The following is a 13,479-nucleotide window of genomic DNA, read 5'->3' as shown; positions in this document are numbered from 1 at the left end:
CCTTTACCTGCGCTATTTCCCTTGTGGCTGCCTGCTTTCTCAGCTGGTGAGCCAATAGGCAGCCAGCCTTGTCTGTGTGTTCGTAAAATGACCCCCCTTTCTGGCGGAGTTGATACACTGCTTTCCTAGTGGATAGCAGGTTAAAGTCCATTTGCAGCTTTTCCCTCTCCGCCAGCAGCTCTACAGTCGGGGCATTGGAGTATTTTCTGTTGACTTCCAGGATGGAGTCCTCCAGTTGTTGCCTAGCTACCCTTATCTCTGTTTGCCTTATAGGCTATGATCTCTCCTCTAATCACGGCCTTCAGTGCCTCCCAGAACGTGGAGGGTGAGACCTCCCCGTTTTGGTTGTTACTAACGTAGTCGCCTATGGCCCGGGATGTTTTTGACAGAAGGCCTTGTCAGCCAGGAGGTCCGTGTTCAGCCTCCACGTGGGGCGCTGGGCCCGGCCTGTCTCCAACCTCACATCCATATAGTGTGGAGCGTGGTCAGAGATAATGATCATGGAGTACTCTGTTCCCGTGATCCCTGGAAGCACCGATTTCCCCACTGCAAAGTCGTCGATATGGATGTATATCTTGTGTGCTTGTGAGAAGTATGAAAATTCCTTCTCTCCTGGGTGCAGGAACCTCCATGGGTCCACCGCCCCCATCTGCTCCATAAATGCTGCCAGCTCCCTGGCCATGCCAGTCTTTTTCCCTGCTCTGGGGTTTGATAGTCGGTCAGTGGGTCCTGTACACAGTTGAAGTCGCCCCCATGATCAGTCGGTGTGTGTCAAGGTCGGGGATTTCTGCCATGGTCTTCTTTATGAATTCTGTATCGTCCCAGTTGGGAGCATATACATTTGCCAGTACAAGCGGTGCCCTCTCCAGGACACCGCTGACCATGACGTACTGTCCCCCTGGGTCCGTAACTGTCTTGGTTTCCGTAAACTTTGTCCTCTTAATAATTAATATTGCTACTCCCCTAGCCCTCGACCCGTAGCATGAGTGGTATGTCTGTCCCACCCAGCCCTTTCTTACCTGCTGTCGGTCCTTCTCCCTCAGGTGCGTCTCTAGTAGGTAGATTATGTCTGCTTTTAGGCTTCTTAGGTGGGCGAAGACTCTGGAGCTTTTCACTGGGCCGTTAAGTCGTTAAGTTCCAGGTAACAATCCTGGTGGGGAGTTTCTGACCCCCCCCCGGTCCTGTGGGATCACCCATACTTACCTGGTGGACACGCCCCTGCACTCCGGGGTTTCCCTTCGTTAGGGAGCTGTCCAAAATGGCCACGGTCGCCGCTCTCACCATGAGGTCGGGTCCCAGGGCTCCGGGGTTTCCTTTTGTCCAGGGGGCACGCAACATGGCCGCCAGCTATGTGTACGCCGTGTGGCTGCGCCCCTGCACGCCAGGGTCTCCCTTCGCCCTGAAGCCCTCCCGGGTGGCTGTTTGTGGCGTCATCTTGGTTCCTCGCCCTGCTCCATGCCTGCCGAGGCCTGCGTTCGTGCTGCTTATCAACCTCACCCTTCTCTTTGCTTCTCTTCTATTTTGCGCTCTCCCCCCGGCTCCTCCCCCCCCCCCCCCCCCATAGTCTCTGTCCCTCTGTCCATCCCCTGTGTTCTTCCCCCCCTTCTGCCCTGTCGTCCCCCCTCCCCCCCCCCACTCTTTGTGCCAGGCGCTCCCTCTCCCCTGAGAAGCGCGCCGTGGCCCTCCTTTCTTCCTGCCCCCCCCCCCCCGTGTTGGCCGTCCTCGCTAGCACGGTGGCCCCCCTCCCAGTACTTGCCCTGCTCGGGTCCTGTTTTACCTTCCTTTTGCTAAACCTTGTCTCGCCCTCCTGTCTGCCTTCCTCACCCTCAGTTACCTTGCTTCGCTCCCCCCCCCCATTGCATTGAGAGATGGAACGAGCCCGGGAACAAGTCAGCACAGTCCCGCACAGTGCACCAAACACGTGTGTACAGTTCGTGATCGTATTGTCTGTTTGCGGTCTGCCCGCTGCTCTTTGTTCCGATTCTTCCTTTCTTTTCCATCCCCGTCGCTGTCATGATATCCACGCATGTATATAATGAGATGCAGACAGGCAGTGATTGACACTCCGGATGACCAGTAAGCACACAGCACAGTGCAGCCAATCACCAGACAGGACACCACCACTATAAAGCCAGAGGGCACTAGGTTTCCCGCTCTCTCTGGACCCAGCTACTGAGACAGTCAGAGTCCACGAGCTAGCACAATGCAAACACCATGCGGTAGCTAGTAAGTCTGGTCAGGCTAGTACAAGGTCTCCAGTCAGTTCAGTGTAGTGTCGACCCACAGTTAAATATGTATGTTAGTTCTATTGTTCAATAAAACCGTGTTGGATCTTCTACAGTGTTAGAGGTCTGTTACTCGCATCGCTGCATCAAGTGCAGTCCACACCGAACCGACCTGCCTAACCCCTCACGGTACTACGGAATGACACTGAAAATTGACGGACCTACCTCGAATGAATCAGCATTGACCAGCAAGCAGCTATCCGGTGACATGGAAAACATCCAGCCTCCTCCGCAACTCCGCATCTCCCGCAACCTCGGCGCAAATTGGAAGCTCTTCAAGCAAAAGTTCCTCTGGTACATCGAGGCCTCCGACCTCGAAGCAGCATCGGATGCCAGGAAGATCGCACTATTTCTCTCCACCGCGGGGGACCACGCCATCCACATCTACAACTCCCTCATGTTCGCTGATGGCGAAGACAAAACAAAATTCAAAACAGTCCTGCTGAAGTTTTACAGCCACTGCGACATTGAGGTGAATGAGAGCTTTGAACGGTATGTTTTCCAGCAGAGGCTTCAGGGTAAGGATGAGCCTTTTCAGTCCTTCGTCACCCATCTCCGCATCCGAGCGCAGTCATGTAACTATGACTCGACGGCTAATTCCATGATCCCGGATCAGATCGTTTTCGGGGTCCACTCCAACTCCCTTCGGCAGCAGCACCTGACAGTCAAAGAGTTGACCCTCCCAGTCGCTATCGAGACGTGCGTTGTCCATGAGCATGTCAAGAATCGTTACTCCCACATCAGGGCGGCAGAAACTGCGAAGCTGGCCTCCCATGAGGCGGAACGGGTGCAGGTCATTGCACAAATGCAGGGCCTGAGCATCGAGGAGAGTGGCCATTTTGCATGTTTTTCCCAGGTCCCTGCACATGTGCGCCACAACCGAGTGGACGACGAGCCCAACAACCCGACTGCGCAGGTGCGCACGTCGACCGACCGCACTGCGCATGCGCGATGGCGCATGGAATGCGCTGACGTCGGCATCATGACGTGTCAGAATTGTGGCTCCGCCCACTTAAAGCGGCAATGTCCGGCAAAAGGATGCCGGTGTCTACAGTGTGGCAAGCTTGGCCACTACGCAGCCCTTTGCAGATCTGCTCCACCGCTCAGCAGCCAGCGATCCCAGCTGCGGCGCAGAAGTGTCCGCTCAATACAAGGCATGCCAGATTACGATCCCGACAGTCCAATGGACCCTGATGCTGAGTGCCTCAAGTCCCCATACCGGGTAGGCATCATAACTACACATGCGCTGCCTTCCACCACACCTACGCAACGCCTCTCTATCCTCAGTGTGGATCCCGATGACGAGTGGTCTGCTGTCCTCACAGTGAACAAGGCCCGCATCCGGTTCAAACTGGACACTGGCGCATTGGCGAACATCATCTCGAAATCCGACCTCGACACCATCCGCGCCAAACGATGCATTCTTCCGCCGGCCTGCCAGCTCCTTGACTACAATGGTAACGCCATAGCTGCCAGTGGCTCGTGTCAACTGGGGGTATCCAATAAGGCGATTAAGGCAACGCTGTGGTTTGAAATCGTCGGGCCTGACAGAGCATCTCTGCTCGGTGCTCGTGCCTGCAAACTCCTGAACCTTGATCAACGCGTTCACACCATGTCATCATCACCAACGACGGCCTTGCCCGATGGAAACTTGCAAGCCGACATAGATGACATCAGCACGCAGTACCACAGCGTGTTCGACGGAATGGGCACGCTCCCATACCGATACAAAATCCTGCTCAAGCCGAACGCCACCCCTGTAATTCATGCCGCCGCCCCTCAAGGATCGTCTGAAAAAGCAAGTACAGGACCTCCAAGACCAGGGCATCATATCAAAGGTTTCAGAGCCCTGGGTCAGCTCCATGGTCTGTGTCAAGGAGCCGTCAGGGAAGCTTCGCATTTGCATTGACCCTAAGGATCTAAACCGAAACATCATGAGGGAGCATTACCAGATACCAAAACATGAAGAGTTGACCAGTGAGATGGCTCATGCCAAATTCTTTACAAAGCTCGACACCTCCAAGGGTTTTTGGCAAATACAGCTGGACGCGTCCAGTCGCAAGTTGTGCACGTTCAACACCCCGTTTGGTCGTTACTGCTACAACCGGATGCCTTCTGGCATCATATCTGCCTCCGAAGTATTTAATCGCATCATGGAACAGATGATGGAGGGCATCGAGGGGGTGCGAGTGTACGTTGACGATGTCATTATCTGGTCCACAACGCCCCAGGAACACATCGCTCGCCTCAAGGAGGTATTCCAAAGAATCCATGAACATGGTCTTCAGCTCAACAGGGCCAAGTGCTCATTTGGTCAATCGGAGATCAAATTCCTAGGTGACCACATTTCGCAGCGGGGCGTACGGCCAGACGCCGACAAGGTCTTGGCGGTCAACGCCATGAAGACCCCGGAGGACAAAGAGGCGGTCCTCCGCTTTCTGGGATTGGTCAACTTCATCGGGAAATTCATTCCCAATATGGCATCCCACACCACGGACCTCCGCCATCTCGTCACAAAGTCGACGGAATTCCAGTGGCTGCCCACGCATGAAGAGGAATGCCGCGAGCTCAAAGCAAAACTCAGGACAGCCCCAGTCCTAGCGTTCTTCGACCCAACCAAGGAAACCAAGATATCAACTGCTGCAAGCCAGGACGGCATTGGGGCGGTGCTCCTTCAGCGGGATGTCTCCTCGCCCTGGGCTCCAGTGGCGTATGCCTCCAGGGCTATGACGCCCACTGAGCAATGGTACGCTCAGATTGAGAAGGAGTGTCTGGGCCTCCTAACAGGGATAGTCAAGTTCCACGACTATGTTTATGGCCTGCCGAAATTCACGGTAGAGACGGGCCACAGGCCTCTAGTCCACATAATCCAGAAGGATTTAAACGACATGACACCTCGGTTACAGCGTATTCTTCTAAAGCTACGCTGCTACGACTTCGAACTGGTCTACACGCCAGGTAAAGAGCTGATCGCTGCAGATGCCCTGTCTAGGTCCATTACCATACCGCATGAACAAAGTGACTTCATCTGCCACATAGAAGCCCAAGTGCAGTTGTGTGCCACCAACCTCCCAGCCTCTGACGAACGGGTGGTCCAAATTCGTGAGGAGACAGCCAAGGATCCTCTGCTGCAGCATGTGATACAGCACCTCAGCAATGGCTGTCAGAAGGGACAATGTCCCCAGTTCTATTACGTAAAAGACGACCTGACGGTGGTGGAGGGAATCCTTCTGAAACTCGACAGGATCGTAATTCGTCAGAGTATGCGTGCTATGGTGCTGGGCCAACTCCATGAGGGTCACCTTGGGGTCGGGAAATGCTGACGAGGAGCTCGGGAGGCGGTCTATTGGCCGGGCATCAGCCAGGACATTGCCGACACAGTCCTCAACTGCCCTACCTGTCAGAAATTTCAGCCAGCTCAACCCAAAGAAACATTGCAGCTCACGAGATTGTGACCTCTCCGTGGTCCAAAGTAGGTGTAGACCTTTTCCACGCCAAGGTGTGTGACTACGTACCCCTGGTCGACTACTTCTCCAGTTACCCAGAAGTAGTGAAACTGTCCGACCTCACATCGAAGGCGGTAATCAAAGCCTGCAAAGAAACGTTCGCCAGGCATGGGATAACGCTCACGGTAATGAGCGACAACGGCCCTTGCTTTTACAGCCAGGAATGGTCTGACTTCGCACAGTTCTACAACTTCCGTCACGTTACCTCCAGCCCCCACTACCGCAGTCAAACGGGAAGGTCGAAAAAGGGGTCCACATTGTAAAGCTGCTGCTGTGCAAAGCTGCAGATTCAGGCTCCGATTTTAACCTGGCGATACTGGCATACAGGGTGACTCCACTGTCCACTGGATTATCTCCAGCCCAGATGCTCATGAATCGCACTCTGAGGACCACAGTTCCAGCCATCCACGTTCCCGACCTTGATCACCTCACGGTCCTACAGAAAATGCAGCAGTCATGGGCCCACCAGAAAGCCACGTACGATGCCCATGCCACGGATCTGCCCGAGCTGGCCCCAACTGATCATGTTCGCGTACAGTTGCCTGAGGGCAGCTGGTCAGCCACAGCTGTTGTGCTCAAACAAGTGGCCCCAAGATCATTCCTTGTCCGCATGGCTGATGGCTCCCTGCTCCGGTGCAACAGACGGGCAATGCAAAGTGTTCCACGCCCGCTACTTGACCGGCGTGCCCCGCTGCCTACGATGCCTTCTCCGGACGTACCCGACCACGAGGCCACCGATCTACCAGCAATCCTGCCGGTCCACGCGCCCACCGCAATGCCAGCGATTCTGCCTCTCCAAGAGCAGGCAACTCCTAATCCACCTCTGCGGCGATCAACAAGAATTTGTCGCCCACCACAAAGATTAAATCTATAGACTGAGCTTTTGTACATTTTTGTGACTTCACCAATTGGACCTCTGTAAATATCGTTTCGTTTGCCATGTATCTGCACTATCGCAACCTTTCTATGTATATACGTTCGTTTAGACATCTTTCTGTATTGGATTGGATTTGTTTATTGTCACGTGTACCGAGGTACAGTGAAAAGTATTTTTCTGCGAGCAGCTCAACAGATCATTAAGTACATGGGAAGAAAAGGGAATAAAAGAAAATACATAATAGGGCAACACAACATATACAATGTAACTACATAAGAACTGGCATCGGATGAAGCATACAGGGTGTAGTGTTAATGAGGTCAGTCCATAAGAGGGTCATTTAGGAGTCTGGTGACAGTGGGGAAGAAGCTGTTTTTGAGTCTGTTCGTGCGTGTTCTCAGACTTCTGTATCTCCTGCCCGATGGAAGAAGTTGGAAGAGTGAGTAAGCCGGGTGGGAGGGATCTTTGATTATGCTGCCTGCTTTCCCCAGGCAGCGGGAGGTGTAGATGGAGTCAATAGATGGGAGGCAGGTTTGTGTGATGGACTGGGCTGTGTTCACGACTCTCTGAAGTCTCTTGCGGTCTTGGGCCGAGCAGTTGCCATACCAGGCTGTGATGCAGCCCGATAGGATGCTTTCTATGGTGCATCTGTAAAAGTTGGTAAGAGTCAATGTGGACATGCCGAATTTCCTTAGTTTCCCGAGGAATTATAGACGCTGTTGTGCTTTCTTGGTGGTAGCGTCGACGTGGGTGGACCAGGACAGATTTTTGGAGATGTGCACCCCTAGGAATTTGAAACTGCTAACCATCTCCACCTCGGCCCCGTTGATGCTGACAGGGGTGTGTACAGTACTTTGCTTCCTGAAGTCAATTACCAGCTCTTTAGTTTTGCTGGCATTGAGGGAGAGATTGTTGTCACTGCACCACTCCACTAGGTTCTCTATCTCCCGCCTGTATTCTGAGACTATATTCTATCTAGTCAGGTACAGATATATATATATTTATAAGCATCCACACCTTAGTATTTTTTTTTTTTTAAAGAAAAAGGGGGGAGATGTCAAAATATCCACGCATGTATATAATGAGATGCAGACAGGCAGTGATTGACACACAGGATGACCAGTAAGCATACAACACAGCACAGCCAATCACCAGACAGGACACCACCACTATAAAGCCAGAGGGCACTAGGTTTCCCGCTCTCTCTGGACCCAGCCACTGAGACGGTCAGAGTCCACGAGCCACCATGCGGTAGCTAGTAAGTCTGGTCAGGCTAGTATAAGGTCTCCAGTCAGTTCAGTATACTGTCGACCCACAGTTAAATATATATGTTAGTTCTATCGTTCAATAAAACCGTGTTGGATCTTCTACAGTGTTAGAGGTCTGTTTCTCGCATCGCTGCATCAAGTGCAGTCCACACCGAACCGACCTGCCTAACACATCAGTTGCTTTCATGATGGCCGTTGCGGCTGTCCCTCCCCCAGTTTGTTCGCTCTAACGAACTCCTCCGCTACCACTGGGGTGTTAAAAAACGGCTCCTTCCCCTCAAATGTTACCCAGAGTTTGGCCGGGAATAACATCCCAAGTTTCACATTACTTTTGTAGAGTGCTGGTTTGGCCCTGTTGAATTCAGCCCTTCTTTTGGCCAGGTCCACCCCAATGTCCTGGTACACCCTTCTGATCTTCCCTTCCCACGTGCTCTATTTCATCTGCCGGGCCCACTTCAGGATTTTATCCCTGTCTTGGAACCTGTGCAGCTTCATGATAATCACGCTGAGCTGCCCCCCGGCTTTGGGCCTCGGTCAGAGCGACCTGTGCTCCCTGTCGATTTCTGGTGGGTTTGGAAATTTCTCCCTTCCCACCAGCTTGCCCAGCATTTGGATGATGTAGCCTATTGGGTCTCTGCCCTCCATCCCCTCTGGCAGACCCACTACTTTGATATTCTGCCGTCTGGACCTATTTTCCTGGTCCTCCACTTTCCCTCTTAGGCTCCCTGGGTTGTTACCAGCCTTTTCACCTCGGTTTCCTGAGTTACCATCCGGTCGCTCTGGTCCGAGGTGACCTTCTCCAACTCCTGAATCGTTTTCTTCTGCGCCTCCACCTTCCGTTCCAGGCCATCGATGGTTCGCTGCATTTTGTCCGTTGCCTCCGCCAGCATCTCCTTCATCATTGTGTGGAGCTCCGTCCTGAGTGCCTCCCTCATGACGTTTATCTCCGTTTTTATCTCCTCCTTTATGGCGTTTATTTCCACTTTCAGCACGCTTCTCCATTCCTCCCCCTGTGCGGGGGATGGGGGGAGGATGGTCGCCACGTCCTGTTCCTGCTCCGCTGCTCGGCTCGCCAGCTTTTCCGCTTCCTGGTTCGGGAACCAGCGCCTCGCCCCGTGGGGTCGTTTGCCTGCGCGGCCGCAGCTCCTGCCTTTTTCCTTCGCCTTCGCTGCTGCTCCTTCTTACATCTCGCCGTCCCCCGATTTATTATTATTATTTGCAGGAATATTCCTATTATGTGCCTTTCTCTTTTTTTTCCCTGGGTTTTGGTGCGAAAAAGAGATTCTTCCCCCCCCCCCCCCCCCGGCTCCCCGCAAGAAAAAAAAACCAAGGGTTTTTTTTCCTTTTAAAAACAATTTTTTTTTAGAAAAAGGAATTTATTTTTTGTTTGTTTGAAATTTTTTTTTTTAAAAAGTTTTTTACATTTTCAGGAAATAAAAAAGTTTGTTTTTGTCTTATCCTCTCCGTGCTCTGACTTTCAGGCAGTGTCTTGTTGCGATCCCCACTCCTCCTTCACGTGCAGCTGTCCGCTGACCAGGGCCAGTCTCTCCAGGGATCAAAATGAACACCCCTCTTGAAAACAAAGCATTTTGAACATCACAAACGACACAATGTAATCAGATCTATGAGCTGATGTCATGCCCAAAATGAATGCTGAGTCATGTTAGAAAAATTCAGATTGAAGGTACCTTTTACAATCCAAGTGAAATAATAGTTACTTTACAATAAAGTCATAAAAACTTAATAACTGTTAGAAAAATATATAAACCCGAAGAAAGGGGACAGCCAGCAGAGCCAGCTCTCACAGCTCGGTACATGGGAAAGATAGGACACAGCGAATACATCTAAAGAAGACCAGATTTTAAAAAGAAGATTGATTGTCAAGTTGGGCCTGAAGGTCCCGTCAACCAACCAGAAGGATCCGGAAGCAAGATCTTTTTACTTTTCTGTAAAGACAGTAATTGCATCTTTAAAAATATATATATATATAATAATAAAATAACTTAAATGTTTTAACCTGAAACAATGTTTATTCCTAAGCCTACTTCACTTACTTAGCAACGCAGGACACAGGATATCAATGCTACTAGTGGGTAAGTAGGTAAAATTCTTCTGTGAAGGTATGGGTTATACCGGGGGATAACTTGAAAACATAGTTTGACCTGAATAGCACCCACTGAAGCCTGCATAGGAGTCAGGGAGTGAGAATCCCTGTTCACCATATAGAATATCGACCCTTTTTGGTATAGGGGGAATTCTAAGAATAGTGGTGAGTTTTCAACAACATGGCGCCCAACGTTTAATTAAAACTGTGTTAATTACGCCTAGCGTGTTGCTTTATTTTCTACATGGCACCCGACGTGTTAGCACTGTGTTAATTACGCCCAGCCGGTTGTTTTGCTTTCTCCATGGCACCCAGCGTGGAGACCTGGAATATTAGAAGTTTCTAGGTAAAGTGAGGCTAGAATATTAGAAGTTTCTAGCTGAGCAGAATGGGGGCTAGAGTGGGGTCTAGAATATTAGAAGTTTCCAGTTCCCAAGAAACAGTTGGAATATTAGAAGTTTCTAACCGGCACAAAGGCTAGAATATTAGAAGTTTCTGGTGTATGCGTGAGTCAGACTTTACCTGCCGAGTTTAGTCTGGAAAGTCATGTGTGATTGACTTTTGTAAGGATATTCTGTGGATCGAGGGGTCTGAAACTCAGGTTGGGTATGAAAATCAGTAGACTAGAAGATACTGACCCTGAGAAAAAGTCTGCAAGACATCTTGGTGACAGCACTGAAAATATTGCATCCATTACTGGTAAAAGGAGGCCAAAAAATAAATCATCCTTAGAGTAAGGCAGATTTGTGAGGGATTTCCTAGAGAAATAGGGATGCCTAGAATCTTTAGAAACCAATAACCAATCGACCCTTAACTAAGACAGGAAGATAGTGCCTTAGTTAGTCTTGGATAGGGCCCAGAAAGGGTACTTATCCTTAATTTCAGATTGTAACTGAAAGGGACAACCAGGAACAGAAGTTAGAAATCTGAAAAATGGCAATTAGAATAATCCTCTTGCTCCGAAACACGGTCAAGAGAGTTGAAGCAATGAAACAAGAGTGGAAAAGATTAACAGAGGCAAAAAAACTCCTGCATAAGAGAGACTTGACAGCACGGAGGGGTCTCAATTTTTGTTAAGAGTAACTAAAACCCTGCTGAATAGAGGTTCAAGATCGCAGTGGATAAATGTGTGTGTGTGTGTTTAATAAGGATTTGTGAAGCCCTACAAAGTAGAGATCTAAGATCTGAGTGGATGAATGAGTGTGTGTATGTTTAGTAAGGCTTTGTGAATTTCTGGTGGTGTTTGTGGTTTTTAAAATGTTGTATTTTGTAAAACCGGGTTTCACATTAATTGGAAGTTATAAATGGCAGGCAGAAATGTGATCAGTATTATGAGGTAGGAAATCAGTATGTTCAGAACTAAATTGGTCTCAGAATATTCAGATAAAGAAGTTTTTACTCGGCAGCAGTCAGCTGTGTGCAGGAAATTACTTTGAAACTGGTGCATTGAAATTGACACGGCATAGCTCCTAGTGCCCGACGATCACAAGAATGTCACCAGCAAAATAAAATGATGTGCAGAATATTAAATACATTGAAGAAGGAGATTTGGAGAATAAAGATATTGGACCAACAGTTAAATTGAAGAATTACTTGCAGTATCAGGAAATGAGAATCTGATGGCAGGAAAAGATTTGATAAAGATAGATGCAGGTAAAATTAAGATATTAAAACCAATTGATAATACAGAGGAAGTTTGGGTGAAGCTACCAACTAAGACTGCAGGGAAAATAATCAGTGAAGCTGTAAAATGTAAAGACAAGATTGTTCAGAATCTGGGTAAACATACAGTTGAATTAGAGAAGCATGGTGTCTGGAGCAAAAGAAATTGTATCGCAATTAAAACACATGACCGACTTCCGGGTGCGGCTATGCAGAGCTAGGTCGCATATTCGGCAGCTCCTGCTTGGAACGGACTTTTGGGCTCTTTACAGGGCCCCCACGGCATTTGTTTGACATTTCTCGGTGTGGGAAGGAGACTGCAACATTCCCCCGACAGTGTCCCCCAGGAATGGTATGTCTCTTGGTTACCAGACCCGGCAGAAACAGTAAAAGATTTGGCTGTAACTGCAGGATAAACAAAGCCTCTTCCAGCATGCAGGCGGGGGAAGGGCAAGCTTAAAGCTGCAAGCTGACTTGAGGGCCTTTATTAAAGGTGAATTCTAGCAGCAGAGGGAACAACTGTGAAAAGATCTACCAAGGCCACTGAAGAAGCGGGGACGAGGCTTCCGGTGGCGGCCATGGAGGAGTAGGTCGCGCATTCGGCAGCTCCCGTCTGGATGGGTCCTAGCCGGGGGGGGGGGGGGGGGAATCGAGTTGCTGCTGCTATGGTCAAGGAGGAGCTGGAGCGAGTGGGGGGTCGAGACGGGGGTATGCCGCTGTGGCGAACGGGCCGGGTGTGGGGTGCGGGCGCGTGGCTGGCCGAGGAGGGGTCATGGCTAGTCGGCGGGGGAGGGGGGGGCGGGTAGCCCCCTGATCCGGCTGATAACCTGGAATGTAAGGGGACTGAATGGGCCGGTTAAGCGGGCCGGCGTGTTCGCGCACCTGAAGGGGCTCAAGGCGGATGTGGTTATGCTCCAGGAGACACACCTGAAGGTGGCAGACCAGGTAAGACTGAGGAAAGGGTGGGTAGGTCAGGTTTTTCATTCGGGGCGAGATGCCAAAAATCGAGGGGTGACGAACTTGGTGGGAAAGAAGGTGTCATTCGAGGCGTCGAGCATTGTGGCAGATAATGGTGGTAGGTACATAATGGTAAGTGGTAAGTTGCAGGGAGAGAGGGTGGTACTGGTCAATGTGTATGCTCTGAACTGGGACGATGCAGGTTTTATGCGGCGTATGTTGGGTCGGATCCCAGACTTGGAAGCGGGGGGCCTGAAAATGGGGGGAGACTTTAACGTGGAGTTGGATCCGGCACTGGATCACTCCAGGTCGAGGACGGGTCGGAAGCCGGCGGCGGCTAGAGTGTTGAGGGATTTATGGACCAAATGGGAGGGGTGGACCCTTGGAGATTTGCAAGGCCGGGGGCTAGGGAATTTTCATTCTTCTCACATGTCCATAAGGCTTATTCTCAAATCGACTTTTTCATTTTGAGTAGGGCGCTGTTAGCGAGAGTAGAGGATACCGAGTATTCGGCAATAGCCATTTCGGACCACGCCCCGCATTAGGTGGACTTGGAGATGGGGAGGAGAGGGACCAGCGCCCGCTGTGGCGCTTGGAGGTGGGGCTGTTGGCGGACGAGGAGGTGAGCGAGTGGGTCCGAGGAAGTATAGAGAGGTACTTGGAGACCAATGACAACGGGGAGGTCTGAGTGGGGATGGTATAGGAGGCACTGAAGGCGATGGTGGAGGGGTGCTGATCTCCATTAGGGCCCACAAGGAGTGGAGGGAGCAGGGGGAGAGGGAGAGGCTGGTGGGGGAGATGATGAGGGTAGACAGGAGGT

At 50.8% G+C, this 13,479-nt stretch overlaps 1 long non-coding RNA gene across 1 annotated transcript in view; it reads left to right on the top strand.

Moving 5' to 3' along the window:
• Positions 1-9,883, top strand: part of LOC140426665 (uncharacterized) — a 77,030-nt gene extending 67,147 nt beyond the window's left edge. Inside the window, exon 4 of the long non-coding RNA XR_011948254.1 lies at positions 9,418-9,883. This is a non-coding gene — a long non-coding RNA (uncharacterized lncRNA). The remainder of the gene's footprint in view (positions 1-9,417) is intronic.
• The last annotated feature ends 3,596 nt before the right edge of the window (positions 9,884-13,479 follow it).

The sequence above is a fragment of the Scyliorhinus torazame genome, chromosome 7 (genome assembly GCF_047496885.1).
Source record: "Scyliorhinus torazame isolate Kashiwa2021f chromosome 7, sScyTor2.1, whole genome shotgun sequence".
NCBI classification, from domain to species: domain Eukaryota; kingdom Metazoa; phylum Chordata; class Chondrichthyes; order Carcharhiniformes; family Scyliorhinidae; genus Scyliorhinus; species Scyliorhinus torazame.
The sequence above is the reverse complement of the archived record's forward strand: the minus strand, read 5'-3'. Positions and strand labels throughout refer to the sequence as shown.